A 14,807-nucleotide genomic window follows, 5' to 3' on the forward strand; every position below is an offset into this window, starting at 1 on the left:
AGCTCTTGTTGCTATGCTAGACATCATAACCACAATAATAAAGAATTTATTTCACAATTTATAGATCATCATCGGGACAAGTGGGATTGATGGCATATGTTTGAAGTAAAAAGTATGCTCAAATGTGAAATTCTGTCTTACTCCCAGTCTCATGTTCAGCTACAGTCTTTGTATAGTCCAGGCCCACCTGTGTGGGAATGGTGTCACCCCAGTGGGATGGGCCCCTCTGAGTCAATTACCAGTCAAGACAAAACCCCAAATACATGCCCACAGGCCAATCTGATGGAAGCTCTTTCTCAAAAGAGGGTTTCTTTCCCATCTATGTTTAGTTAACAAACAGATTTAACCAGCATGGCTGGAGTGGTAAACATAGTCTGCTAGCCTTTATCATGGAGAATTTTTCACTGTCCTTCAGCTCTGTGACATAATTTTGCTGATAATGTTACTGGACTGGCATCTGTGATCTCTTAGAAATAGGAGCACATTCCTCTAATCCTTTTTATCTTGTAGTTTATATTGAGGATTTACTTTTTATTCTAATGGGTTTGCCCTTGTTTGTGATTTGTGAATTTTCTCTGGTAGTTTTCAATCCCTCTTTTTGTTCTGCATATTTACCACTTTCAGTATAAGATGATTTGTGGACTTTCTGTTCTGGTGCTCTTTGTTGTTCTGTCTTTTTGTTTTGGAACAGATATGACTTCTCTTGGTTTGAGCTTTTCGGGCAGTTGTCTTTTGTGAACATGTTGAAGATTTGGTCTATGCCATCCAGGTGGAATTTGTTTCCTTCTATGCTGACAGTTCATAGATGTTGCCTTTTCATGGTCAACCAAAGTTCTTTATTCATAATTTGCATTGACTGTCTAGATCGTCTACTTATCTTCAAGGCTTGATATTATCCTTCCAATGATCAATTTTGCTTCTAAGGCATTGCATATTAGTGTAGTAATGGTGTATTCTACTCATATCAATATATCTCTTTTCTTGTCTAATGAAAGGCAAATCACATACACCAGGTGGAAGTAAATCTTTGTGGAAGTGGCCTAATTTTCCTTAACACATCTTTTTAACATGCTTTATATACAGACTTGGGTTAAATAAGAAACGTAGTTGAATCTAAATACATTTCATTTATATAGACAAAAGATAGAGATTTGCTTTTACATCCTTATTTTCCAGACTTTGAATTGCTAATCTCTTGGCTGTCTTAGAGTTATGGTTGCTGTGATAAACCACCATGAGCAAAAGCTCTTGGGGAAGAAAAGCTTCATTCAGATTATACATCTATAACACAGTCCATCATCAAAGAAAGTCAGAACAGAAACCCAAGCAGGGTTGGGGCCTTGCAGACATAGCTGATGAGGAGCTGAAGGAGGAGTGCTGACAAGTGCCTTGTTCATCATGGTTGCACAGCCTGCTGGTTATGGATCCCAAGATCATCAAATCAAAAGTGACACTGTATCGAATAACTGGACAGAACCCCGTCAATCAGTAAGAAAAGCCCCATCACAAGATCAATCTTAAGGAGACATTTTCTTAGTTGAGGTGCTCCCTTTTTTTTAGATAACTCCAGTCTATATCAACTTGACACATAGAAAGCCAGCACACTGGCATTTTCATATTTTCGCTGACTGTGTCTGGCCCCTTCCATTCACTATATCTGCATTGGTTCCAAGGCAGATACTTATCTACATCAAATCCTGGGTTGTCCTCTCAGAGCTTGTGAGAATGAGTGCTGTCAGAGGGGGCATTGTTGTTTGAATTCCTGCCAGATATTTGGGTTTCTAGGATCTTCTCTTACTTTCTCATAGAGAGTCTAACCCTCCCTAGACTGACTGGCAAGTCTGTTCAAATCTGTATGAGCCCGGTATAATCACTGTATGGTGCTGTTCTTTTACCATCAACGGTGTGTAAGGGTCCCATTTCCCACATCCACATCAGAATTTGTTGTCCTGTGTCATTGCCATTATGATTGACATGAGACAGAATTATTTACGTAGATTTAATCTGCATTTCCCAAGTATGTATTTTTAAAACTTTTAAAAGTATTTACTAGCCATTTCTATTTCTGTTTTTTTGAGAACTTTATGTCCAGTTAGAAAGCCCATCTTTCTAATGGGTTTGTTTCTTGTTTATCATTTTTCAGTTTTGTGCATATTCAGGACACTAATTCTCTGTTGGATGTAGAGTTTGTTGGTCCTAACTCCTGCCAGTGATTTTGTATTAAACAAAAACTGGCTTTTGACTTTCTGGTCTTCTTTTTGACACAGAAGTAATATGAATATTACTTGACCAAAAACACTAATCAAGATATAACCTATGGTGCAAATGCATCTTTCCTGACTTTTGTGATAAGAACACCAACTCACTCTGTAATATAGGCTCTCTCTTTAGGATTACTCAAATACCCCTTGAGGTGTACTTGGCTCTGAATTACAGCTTCCTGTGACTTTTTTATTGTTTTTTAAAATTCTTCATCCTTAATTTTTCTTGTATTTTTAGAAGCTGGAGATACTGGGAGAAAGTTGGCTCTACCTGTACTCTTAGTGTTTGAAATAGTCCCAATCATTACCTCCTCAGATAAAGAAGTCAGAGTGAGAATTTCTAAAGAAAGATAGATTGATGTGAATTAGTAAATTCATATTTGGTATACTAGAATCACCTTGGCACAGTTCTCAAGTATCAGGGGAGCTTGTTAAGTTCTTAGCACACTAACTTATGAAAGACACCCATGTGTGAAGAGCTGAAGTCACCAAGCTAGAGAGGATGGCAGGAAATCTTTCCTCTTCATTACCAGGAGAAGTGTTACAAAATAAACCTCACATACCTTCTATGTGTCTAAACAGAAGACCTTGTTCACGTTGTGCTTTGAATATTTTTAATACATTATTACGTTTTCAAAATTTCTACCTCCTCCTCTCCTCCTATTTTCTCCCCACTCCCTCATTCTCCCTCCTCCTCCATTCCTAAGAGAGGGCAGGGAACCGTGCCCTGTGAGTAGTCCAAGGCCCTACCCCCTCCATCCAGGCCTAGAAAGGTGTGCATCCAAACAGACTAGGATCCCCCAAAACCAGTACCTGCAGTAGAATCAAATCCCAGTGACATTATCATTGGCTTCTCAGTCAGCCCCCATTGTCAGCCACATTCAGAGAGTCTGGTTTGATCACATGTTCCTTCAGTTCCTGTCCAGTTTGCCTTGGTGAGCTACCCTTAGATCAGTCACACCATCTCAGTGGGTGGATAAACTTCTCACTGTCCTGACTTCCTTGTTTGTCTTCTCCCTCTTCCTGCTTTTCAACTGGACTTTGGGAGCTTAGTCCAGTTTTCCAATGTGGGTCTCTGTCTCTATCTCCATTCATCACCCAATGAAGGTTCTATGGTGATATTCAAGATATTCATCGGTGTGGCAATGGGACAAGATCAGTTCACGTACTCTCTCCTCTACTGCCCAAGGACCTTGCTGGGGGACATCCCCTTGGAAACCTGAGAACCCCTCTAGAGCCAAGTGTCTTGCCAACCCTAAAATGGCAGCCTTAATTAAGATATATTCTTCCTTGCTCCCATATCCAACCTTTTAATTTTTTTCTGTTCTCTAATAGTTTCTCCTCTTTATTTGATGTCCAAATGTAGAGACCAGTTCTACAAACTCAAGCATATACCACTAAGACCGTCATTTGGCAGTATATGTTAGTTGGGGGGAAAATGTTCAGAACACATGAAAACACTTGAGTGACCTTGGACCAGGCAATTACAGTGAACCCTACCCTGAAAAGTCATGCAGATGAACTTCCATCACTCTGTGTCCCAGTGACAAATGATTCTGGACCTTGAGTCATATCCTCCCTGAGCCCCAAGAGGTAGATAGAATCAGCATGAAGGAGCTAGTCAACAGGAACGAAAGCCCTGGGCCAAAACAGTCCACTCCTCCTGAGTCACACCTACGCAAGTGCCTCCTGATAGACGTAAGGAGAACCCGTACTCTCTTTTCTGTCATGTAGCTGACTTCCTTATTCCCTTTCACTTCTATATCTGCCTTGTTGAAACATCCTTACTTAGTTAAGAACCAAATATTGAAAAATAACTCAGCAGAGAAATGCCTCAGTGTAATAATTGTTCATGAATGAGTTAAAAAGAACATACTCCACATTTCAAAATTGTAACAAGGCTTCATTCATGAATACTCACGACCATAGATGAATCCCTGCTGCTCTTAATTCCTGACCACCATGAAAAACTTCACTTATAAGGGATGAATAATCTGTTTCTTGGCACCAAGGACAATGCTCAGGTGCCAAAATGACCCATCACTTTTGCAGAGTGTTGAAGCATATGGATTGTTAAGACATTAGGCATTTAGGATGTCCACAGCAGATTTGTCTTTTGAATATATTCAGCATATTCATACAAATATTCCTTATGATACCAGCATAAATGGTAAGCAGATATTTCAGCAGGCAGGAAACATCTGTTGTGTAGAAATTCTGCTGTTGCTGGGTTCTTTTTTTTTGACTTTTTTTCTCATTTTTTTTCATTAAAGATTTCCATCTCCTCCCCCTTCCCTCCCCTCTCTTCCACCCATACCCCTACTCCACCCCTCTCCAAGACAAAGAGCCATCAGGGTTCCCTTCACTATGTTAAGTCCAAGGTCCTCCCAGCTCCCCCTAAGTCCAGGAAGGTGAGCAACCAAACTGACAAGGCTCACAGTGAGCCCATCCATGCTGTAGAGTTCATGTTCACTACCGTTGTCCTTGGTTTCTCAGTCCTCCTCCACCATCAGCCACATTCAGAGAGTCTGGTATGGTCCCCTGTTCCATCAGTTCCATTCCAACTGGACTTGGTGGTCTCCCGTTAGATCTGTCCCACCGTCTCAATGGGTAAACGCACTCCTCATGGTCCTGACTTCCTTGCTCAAGATCTCCCTCCTTTTGCTCCTCATCGGGACCTTGGGATCTCAGTCCGGTGCTCCTATGTGGGGCTCTGTCATTTTCTCCATCCAATGCCAGGTGAAGGTTCTATGGTGATATGCAAGATATTCATGAGTATGGCAATAGGATCTGTACATTTCTGGGACCCTCTCCTCAGCTGCCCAAGGACCTAGCTGGGGGCGTCTTCCTGGACACCTGGGAACCCCTCTAGAGTCAAGTCTTTGCCAATCCTACAATGGCTCCCTTAATTAAGATATATAATTCCTTGTTCCCATATCCACTTTTCCTATATCCCAACCATCCTATTCCCCCAAGCTCTTCCCATCCTCCACTTCACACTTTTTTCTCCCCATCCCACCCCACCCCCATGTTCCCATTTTTTGTCCGGCAATCTTGTCTACTTCCAGTATCCAGGAGGATAACTATATGTTTTTCTTTGGGTTCACCTTCTTATATAGCTTCTCTAGGATTTTTTACGAATTATAGGCTTGATGTCCTTTATTTATGGCTAGAAACCAATTATGAGTGAGTACATCCCATGTTCATCTTTTTGGGCCTGGGTTACCTCACTCAGGATGGTGTTTTCTATTTCCATCCATTTGCATGCAAAATTCAAGATGTCATTGTTTTTTTACCACCGAGGATTACTCAAATGCCCCTTGATGGTGTACATGGCTCTGCATTACAGCTTCCTGAGAGTTTTTTAATTGTTTTTAAAATTCTTCACCCTTAATTTTTCTTGTATTTTTAGAACCTGGAGATACTGGGAGAAAGTTGGCTCTCCCTGTACACTATATTTGAAATACCCCCAATCATTACCTCCTCAGATACAGAAGTCAGACTGAGGATTTCAAAAGAAAATACAGATTGACTTGAATTAGTAAATCCATATTTCTTAAACTAAAATCACCTTGGCACAGTTCTCAAATATCAAGGGAACTTATTAAATTCTTTTAGCACACTAACCTTTGAAGGACACCCATGTGTGAAGAACTGAAGTCACTGAAGAGTAGAGAATGTCAGAAGTATTACACAGTAAATGTCACAAGTCCTCCATGTGGCTAAACAGAAGACATAGTCCACACGGTACTGTGTATTTGGTTGCTGATCTCTAAAGGATTTTCCTCTTTATTTTTCCATTTCCACATTTAGAGACCCATTCTACAAACTCTAGCATATACCACTTGAGACCCTCATCTTTCATTTTATATTAGTTGTGGGGAAAAATGGTCAGAACACATGGAAACACATGAGTGACTTTGGAGCAGGCAATTAGAGTGAACCCTACCTTGGAAAGATGTACAGATGAACTTCCATCACTCTGTGTCCCAGTAACAAATGATTCTGGACCTTGAGTCAGATGCTCTCTGAGCCCTAAGAGATAGATACAATCAGCATGAAGGAGTTAGTCAACAGGAACAGAAGCCTTGGGCCCAAACAATCCACCCTTCCTGAGTCACATCTACCCAAGGGCTTCCTGATAGACGTAAGGAGAACCTATACTCTCTTTCTCTGTCATGTAGCTGACTTCCTTACACCCTTTCACTTCTATATCTTGCTAACTGAAATGTCCTTTGTCAGTTATGAACAAAACATAGAAAAATATCTCAGCAGAGAAATTCCTCAGTGTAATAATTATTTATGAATGAGTGAAAAAGACCATACTCCACATTTTTAAATTTTGACAAGGCTTCATTCATGGGTCCCTCATTGCTGTAGATGAATTCCTGCTGCTCTGGGTTCTCTTAGAAAACGATAGTCAGCCATCTGTTTCTGGGATTTATTTATGAGTTGAGGGTAGACTTGATTTAGTTAGACATTTATTGTTGCTTCAACCTGATTGCTGATTATAGATCTGTTTAATGGTTCAGTTCTTTTTGTCTTAATTTTAATGTCATACTTATCTAAATTCCCTTCAAAATGTAATGAAATAGAGGTTTTATATTACATCTTTTTGCTTGATATAATTTTTAGTTGAAAATAAACTTTTTCCAACCAATATACCCTGATCATGATTTCTCATCCTCTCCTCTGAATTCCCTCCCACATCCCCTGCCATCAAGATTCCCCTTCTCTGTCTCTTCAAAACAAACAGTCATGTGAGGAATAATTACAGATTTAAATATAAGAAGATAAAATAAAGCAAAAATATCAGAATAGGTCAAAACAAACAAAAGGAAAAGAGTCCAAGAAGAAAACACACAAGAAGATATACATTGAGAGTCACAGTTGTCCACTCTCCACCAGGATTTGATTATTTCCTAATATGGTCTTCATGTATGTATATTTTTAAGAAGATTCTACAGCTTTAGGTTGTTGACAGAGGTTTCTGTTACACCTGTTACCACAGCCATTTGCTCCAAAGAAATGCAAAGAGGCCTACATTAATTATTATCTGGTTTGCCTATTAGCTCAGGATTCTTATTAACTAATTCTTACATCTTACACTAATGCATAATTCTTCTCTGTGTTAGCCACATTGCTTGATACCTCTTATCAGTGAGGTAGTATCATCTTACTTCCTTTTGGTCTAGATGAGTTTGCATACTACACGTTTGCTCTTCCCAGAATTCTGTTCTGGTTGCCCCATTTATACTTCCTGCCTGGCTACTGGCCAATCAGCATTTTATTAAAACAATGCAAATGACAAATCTTTACAGATTATTGTCCCATAGCACTTCCCCCTTTTGCAAAATAGGAATTCTAAATTTAATCTTCTCTGTTTAGATTTTTCCTGACTATTATCCATAAAAACTGATAACCAACTTTCAAAAAGAGTCAAACATACATAATCAACTTTTTTTGAAATGTGTGTGTAGTTTTCCAGGCTACTTCTTGGTGATTGTTGATGCTGATAATCTTATGGGAACCTAAAGAAAATTTAGAATTATGATCAAGTCCTGACTGGGATATTTAGTGAGGCTTGATCATCTCATCCAGCAGACTTGAGGCTGTCCTGGTTCTAGAACTCAGAGGAAACTCAGAGATGTACTCTAAATGTTGGGTCATCCAATTCTATCAGAGATTTTTCAGGGGGTCTTCCTTGCTCAAACCTGATTTTTGTTAGCAAGAATTGAATCCAAAGTCTGTCATTAACTGTGTAACCAAAAGCAAAACCTCTTCTCCAAAGTAACATACCTTTTGACTTAAATTTTGAAGTCAAGGCATTTTCAAAATATATATGTTGGATTAATCCAGCAGCATTCATAATCAAATGTCTTTTTAAAATCATAGCTTCTTCCTCAGCCATCAAACAATTAAAAAACAAAACAATAGCATATAGTATTCATATTCAGTGTATTTTCCATCTCTATGTGGTTTTATTTTAAGCTCTATTTCTTTTATTTTTATTTTTAATTTATGTTTTTTTGACACAGGATTACTCTGTGTATCTTTGGCTCTCCTGTAACTGACTGTGTAGATCAGGAAGCCCTTTAGCTCATAGAGATACACCTGCCTCTGCCTCCCAAGTGCTAGGATTAAAGGTCTGTGCTACCACACCCAACTACTCTCTCTTTTTAAAGATCTTTGTCCTTTTTCTTTTCTTTCCCAAGCATACCTATTTAATACCTGAAACATGAAACAACTGTATCTGGAGTTAAGTATATGTTTTTATGCAGGAAGTGCAACTACCACACCTTGGACCAAATATCCTGTATGTAGTCATTTTCTAGGTCAAGCCTTCTGTCATATCCTTGAAGGAGCAGGAATAGGCTTGAACACTCTGATCTTCAGTCAAGGTGGAAGAGATTCCCTCTATAGGCCATCTTAATACACAAAACACCAAACAAACACACCACAAGGTAAGATATCTTGTTTAAAGTCACACCTTAAGATGCCCTCTTGTCAATAGCATTGAAGAAGCAAGAAAATGTGTGAGTCCTCTGACCTGCAGTCAATGTGGAATGGATCCACTTCTGTGGACTCCCACATGTGTGTCTCCTAATGTGTCAAATCCAGAAATTATCAGAGTCTTTCAGAGCAAGGTTGCTGAAGGAAAAACAGAACAACGAAAGCAAACCACAACAATGTGGAATGCAACCCATCAAAGAGGACCCTCCCACCCTTTCTTCCAGACACCAGCACAACACTCAGTCCCCACTTCAAGGTGAATTGCATGTTTGACCACAATGAAGTCACTGCACAAAAGATAAGAAACTAGAAATGATACTTGAAATTAATTTTAAATGATTTATTTACCAAAGAATTAAGAGTGGAAATAAAGTTGCTTCAGGAATCATAAACTCTCATTAGTTAGAGAACCAGTTATAAAACTTGTAATTAGAAATATTAGAAAGCTCCCAGAATTCACACTGTAGTGTGGATCTTGAGAGACTCAGCAGTTTAAAACACTAAGCACAGGCTGGTTTTTGAAGTCGATATAACCTCTCTGGAAATGCAGTATCCTGCCAAGTGATTCCATGTGGGCATCAGGCTGTTCATACAAGAGGGTACTGGGCAAATGAAGCAATTCCACAGTGGTTCTTTCTGTCCTTGGCAATTTTCATGTAGCCGTTCATGCCCCAGCTTTGTCCCCAGCTGAAAGAAATCATATTTTTTATTTAGTAGAAAGCTTACCACATGATGCATTTGTCAATTGGTCAACCTAACAAAATGATCAGGAAAGGCAGAGAGTCTATTCCTGATCATCTTGAGGTGCTTCTCAGAGAAATGTGAACATCGCAGCAGAATGCCTTTCTACTGTTACATGTTTCAAAACTATCAAACATGTAGCATTGTACAAAATCAATGTCACACCATGACATTGATAACCTAGAAAGCAATGAAGGGTTGGGAATTTTATGGGAACATACTCTTAGTAAGTTTTTAGAGTTTCAGGGAGCTCAGCAGTTAAAGAGATAAGATCAGTTTCAAGAGTGACTGGAAAGCCAGATTGATGTTATATTATGCCTGTCAACCTCATTCTTGAGACATGGACACAGAATATACCAAGAGCAAGCTGTCAATCCTGATTAAATAGTTAACTCTTAGATCAAAAGAGAACACTGTCTTAATATAGAAGTTATATAGTGATTGAGAAACAACCGATGTTGACATCAGACCTCTACACGTGTTCACCTATGCACACATATCTGTAGACATGCAAATAGTCAAATACACCTCATCAATACACATGGGAAAACAAGAACAGATTTTGTTCAAATTAAATGAAACAAAATTTTCTAACTTTATATCAAAATACTATCTGAAAATTGCAGTGTCATCAAAATTCCCTGGACGTGCATCCAGTGTCATTAACCATCTCTCCAGCCCCTGAAATTCCAAATAAAGATTTTTATGGCAATTTATACCTGTTCTTAATTGTCCAGTAGTTTTTACCATCCGTTTCATTTCCATCAAATCCATAGCCAACCACCAGAACTGCATGGCTCAGATTATAGCTGCTGCAATTTGGTTCATGATAAATGCCTGAGAAATAACACAGAAACTTATGTGAGCTGCACAGGACACCTGACAGTGACTATAGCCACCAACAATAAAACTATTTCAACAATCACTGAAATGATACAATCAGACTTGAGCTAGTTAGTTGTTCACAAGAATGCTAATACTCACACATGGGTGCACACACACAAATAGAAACATACAGTTTATACATACGGAAAACTGAAAATATTCTAAATAGTGAGATTTATTGATAGCTACTAGCTGCTTGCATATGAAATTACTCCTTATAACTTTACAGTTTTTCTACTAGTGTCTTAAGCCAAGTTAAACTTATAATGTATAAATTATTTAATTCAAAGTCTCTGTTTTAATTTCATTTTAGATAATCAGTTTTGATAAACAACTAAAGGTCCATGAAAATGAAGGAGCTGAGAAATTAGTTGACCAATATATTTTATTAAATGGGACACATTAACTTTTATATGAGGGTGCATACCAGTTGAAATTCATTACTCAGGACTCTTATAAGAAGGTGAGTAAAATCCAGAAACTTAAACATTCATATCACATTTTTTAATGTAGCAGCCAGTCCGTTAACATGTCATGACATAGAGATGTCACAATGGCTTTTTCTATATCTAGGAAGAAATATGCTAACCTTCATTGTAGAACTTAAAAGAATCATGAAAAGCATCAATTGAAGCAGGAATGGGTCCTTGATTTGCTACAGCATCCATTAGAATATCCTCATATTCTGGGAGGGCCACAAATTCTCTGATTTTAGCAGCTACATTCTGAGGATTGTACCTGCAGGGTCCTTCCTTTAAAAGGTGAAGAGATAAAAGACTCAGTTTCTTCCCTCCATGTTCTGGGAGAGAATCACAACCACCACACTCTGCTCTTTGCAATTGAGTACACAAAAGTCTGGATTATTGTAAATCATCACAAGAAGTGAAATGGTACTGGCAGATCTAGAATTGAAAATAAGTTCTCTTGTTTTCAGTGACCAGCAATACTTCCTCCTATCCATAAGAATTTTTATTGCTGCAGTGTAAGCTGTTCTTTCATATCTCAGCCACCCAGACAAAAATAATCACCTAGGACCTATATTAGTTACATCAATATTCGCTTAATGGCTCAGGCATATTCATAACTAGCTCTTATATCTTAAAATAACCCATTTTATGAATCTATGTATTGCCACAAAGCTGTGGCTTACCAGTAATATTCTAACATCTTTCTCCTTCAGCAGCTACATGGCATCACCTAGACACTGGTTACTCTGTCTCTCTCTGTCTCTGTCTCTGTCTCTGTCTCTCTCTCTCTCCTTTCTCTCTCTCTCTCTGTCTCTATCTCTATTTGAATATCCCAACTGGCTTTACTTCACTAAGTCATTGGCCAAAACTAGTTTATTCATCAACCAATAAAAGCATCATATATACAACACTACATCCTACATCATGGCAGAGATCTCTATTATGGGTAAAATAAATTTTATATTCTCTATGTAAATAAAAGGGAACCACACCAAAATCATCACACCAAAAATATATGCAAAGGTCAATATTTATTAACTGAAATGATAGTACAGAGAGATTCTATCATCCAATCTGAGTGCTGAAGATACTGTATTATATCTACAGTTGTCTTTCACTCCAAGTTGAGCGGAAATGACAACAAGAGGTCCACTTACTTTTCCTTTATATGGATAGGTCGCCTCAGCTTCCACACCTCCGTTGTGCAAAACATACCGAAAGGCAAAGTACGTGTTACCCCAATCACAGCCATTATTGCCATGAGGCTTAGAACAGTCCACTAGGTTCTGGACACTCAGAGGAATGAGTTTGCCTGTCTTTTTTGTACATTTGTCCTTCTATGGCACCAGCTGTAGCAAAAGCCCAACAAGAACCACAATTCCCCTAAAATAAAGAAAATATGGTCTTTCAAAAACAAATAATAACACAGGTAACAACATAGACAGGTGAATAATTTGTGAAAATGAGGAACTGGCAGTTGACAGATGCCTAGAAAGGAGTGGTCAGTCTCCCAGATGACTTGGGTGCTGGTAGTGTGCACATGCTCCTGTGTGTCCCCCCCTCACATTTGTGAAAGACTTCTTGCTTGTTTCAGTTATTAATGACAATAGAAGGGACATGAACTCTACAATGAGATGTGGTGGAAGGTAATATCTGGAGAAGGTGTTTGGTGGACTGTCAAGATGAATATATAATGGAAAATATATGAAGATTTCTAAGAAGCAAATATATTATTTAAAAAATGAGCCGTGAATCTCTCCTCATTCAATAAGAAAACAGAGACACTAAGTTCTTTCCTCTTCAATATGGTTTAAGAAGAAGGGCAGGTGGCACTGTCAAACCTGGTACCGCACAGGAGTCACGTAGCCTTCTTTTCGCCAGTCCACAAATTTGGGTAAACCACTAAGAGATCGTTTCCAGATGCCTTTCCCCCTCTCGTGACTTTGCATTGGGAAAGCAACCACCATTTTCTTGAATTCTTCATCAGTCTTCAAGAAAGCATACATAAATGATTATAAAAGGAAAGACTCCATGTAAAACACACAAGAGAACACAGTGTGAAGTAATCCATGTCACACTCACCATGTCACCAAAGGCGTTCATTTTCATGGTGTAGCCATTCTTCCCCAGGCCATTCTCCCCATTGTGAAGTTTAATCATGTTCATGTTCTTTTCCCATACTGTTCTCCTCAGTGGTTCTTCCTCCTGGATGAGAACAAAAATGGGTTACATTTCTTTATAATTAAACTCCTGTACAAGCTGATGTTGTGGATTTGCTGTCCAGGTGATCAGAGGCCCAGGAGAGCTAGTCTAGGACTCAATACTCACACATTCTCCTCATACCAATGAAAGGGAATCTGGCTACCCATCGCTCACAATTGTCATGATTAAACAACCTCAGTGGTGGTAGTCGTGGTGGTGCATCTATGACCTCTACTATGCCTAGACACTTGCACTCTGGGGCCCTTGTGGACAGTTTCCAGAATACCTACCTGGCTGTATGATTTTTCATAGAGTATCTTCCACTCTTCCCATTCAGCATCCAAACTAGGATCAAGTGGCAAAACACATGATCCAACTCCTAAGAACAGGATGACCAGGAAGACAACAGGAGTCATATCTGAAGAACCTGGATTAGGAAGAGAAATGAAGATATAACTACAGAAATAATTTTATGTCTTCTTATATACATTAATACATATACATTAATACATTGTGGTCAATAAAAGTTTTGAATTATTCTTCCAAACAATTTTTGAGAGACTGCAGAAAAGTTCTAGGATGTGTTTGAACTGAGTTATCCACTGATGAGTATTAGATTCAATACAAAAGGAAGAGCATGAGCACTGAATTCTAGCAATGAAAACTTTAGGTGAAATGCATCTTATTACTTGAGAAACATCTTCACCCAGTGTGAGGAACAGAAGCATAAAAGCAATTATTGTCTAGGACTTATTTTTTATACCAAACAAAACTTATATCACATTGTATTGGATTCTATTTTTAAGGTGAGCTTAAGGATTGGGACTACATGGAATCATAAGCCTTTCTAATATTCAGAAAGTGTTGGATTGACGTTATCCCTCCCCTTTTCAGTACAACATTGTGAGATATATTCTATAAGAATGTTGGAAGAGTCATTTACTATTCCTTGTGTTCTACCCTCACAAATGTGAAATAAAGTTCCCAACTCACTACCTATATCAGAATAGAGTCATATGGAAAACCAACAGGAAGCCAAAACCATGCGAGTAGGTGGAGTACAATAGCACGGCGATAGTGGGATGATCAGTTTCTGAATTTGCTTTTTCTCTAAAGCAACACTGTCCAAAAGGACTTGATAGGAGCATACCATCTGCTACTATGTCTGTTCATGTGAACTGAAAACACATCCAATATGGGGTTATGAGCAAGGGATGATCTCTACAGGACCAGCAAGTGCCAGTGATGTTTACTGGTATTCAAAGAACCAACTGTAAATCTCTAGGGACAGATCCAGACTTTCACGTAATGGGACCCTATCCAAACAGACCTATAAGTGGTACAGTGTCATCTTTGGCTTTCCTGCCTATTCCACTACAGCTACACACACTAGGGTTGCTGAGGCTTATATTATAATCTAGGGATTTACTTGATTTTCCCTGGAATCTCTCAAAGCACCTCCCCAATGTCACCTACATTTCTTGGCAAACGCAGGGTCTTACCTATTTGTGGTGATGACTCAGTTCACTCCACAGTCAACGCTTCAGAGGTGGTTGGGGTTCCAGAATCTGGCACAACAACTCTTATTCATGCTATAAATCCCAAATATCTGTCTGTCTGAACCCACCCCTCAGTCATGAGCTGCTTTTGATTGGCTGTGTTAATGACAGAATTAAGTCTTCAGGCACTAGTACTTCACGCTCTTTCTGAGAGATAACCTCTTACTTTCCCTCTGGCA

General features: G+C 38.9%; 1 pseudogene; it reads right to left on the reverse strand.

Moving 5' to 3' along the window:
- Nucleotides 1-9,361: 9,361 nt before the first annotated feature.
- Nucleotides 9,362-13,485, reverse strand: LOC119816960 (annotated as a pseudogene).
- Between the last annotated feature and the right edge of the window lie 1,322 nt (nucleotides 13,486-14,807).

The sequence above is a fragment of the Arvicola amphibius genome, chromosome 6 (assembly GCF_903992535.2).
Source record: "Arvicola amphibius chromosome 6, mArvAmp1.2, whole genome shotgun sequence".
Taxonomy (NCBI): Eukaryota; Metazoa; Chordata; class Mammalia; order Rodentia; family Cricetidae; genus Arvicola; species Arvicola amphibius.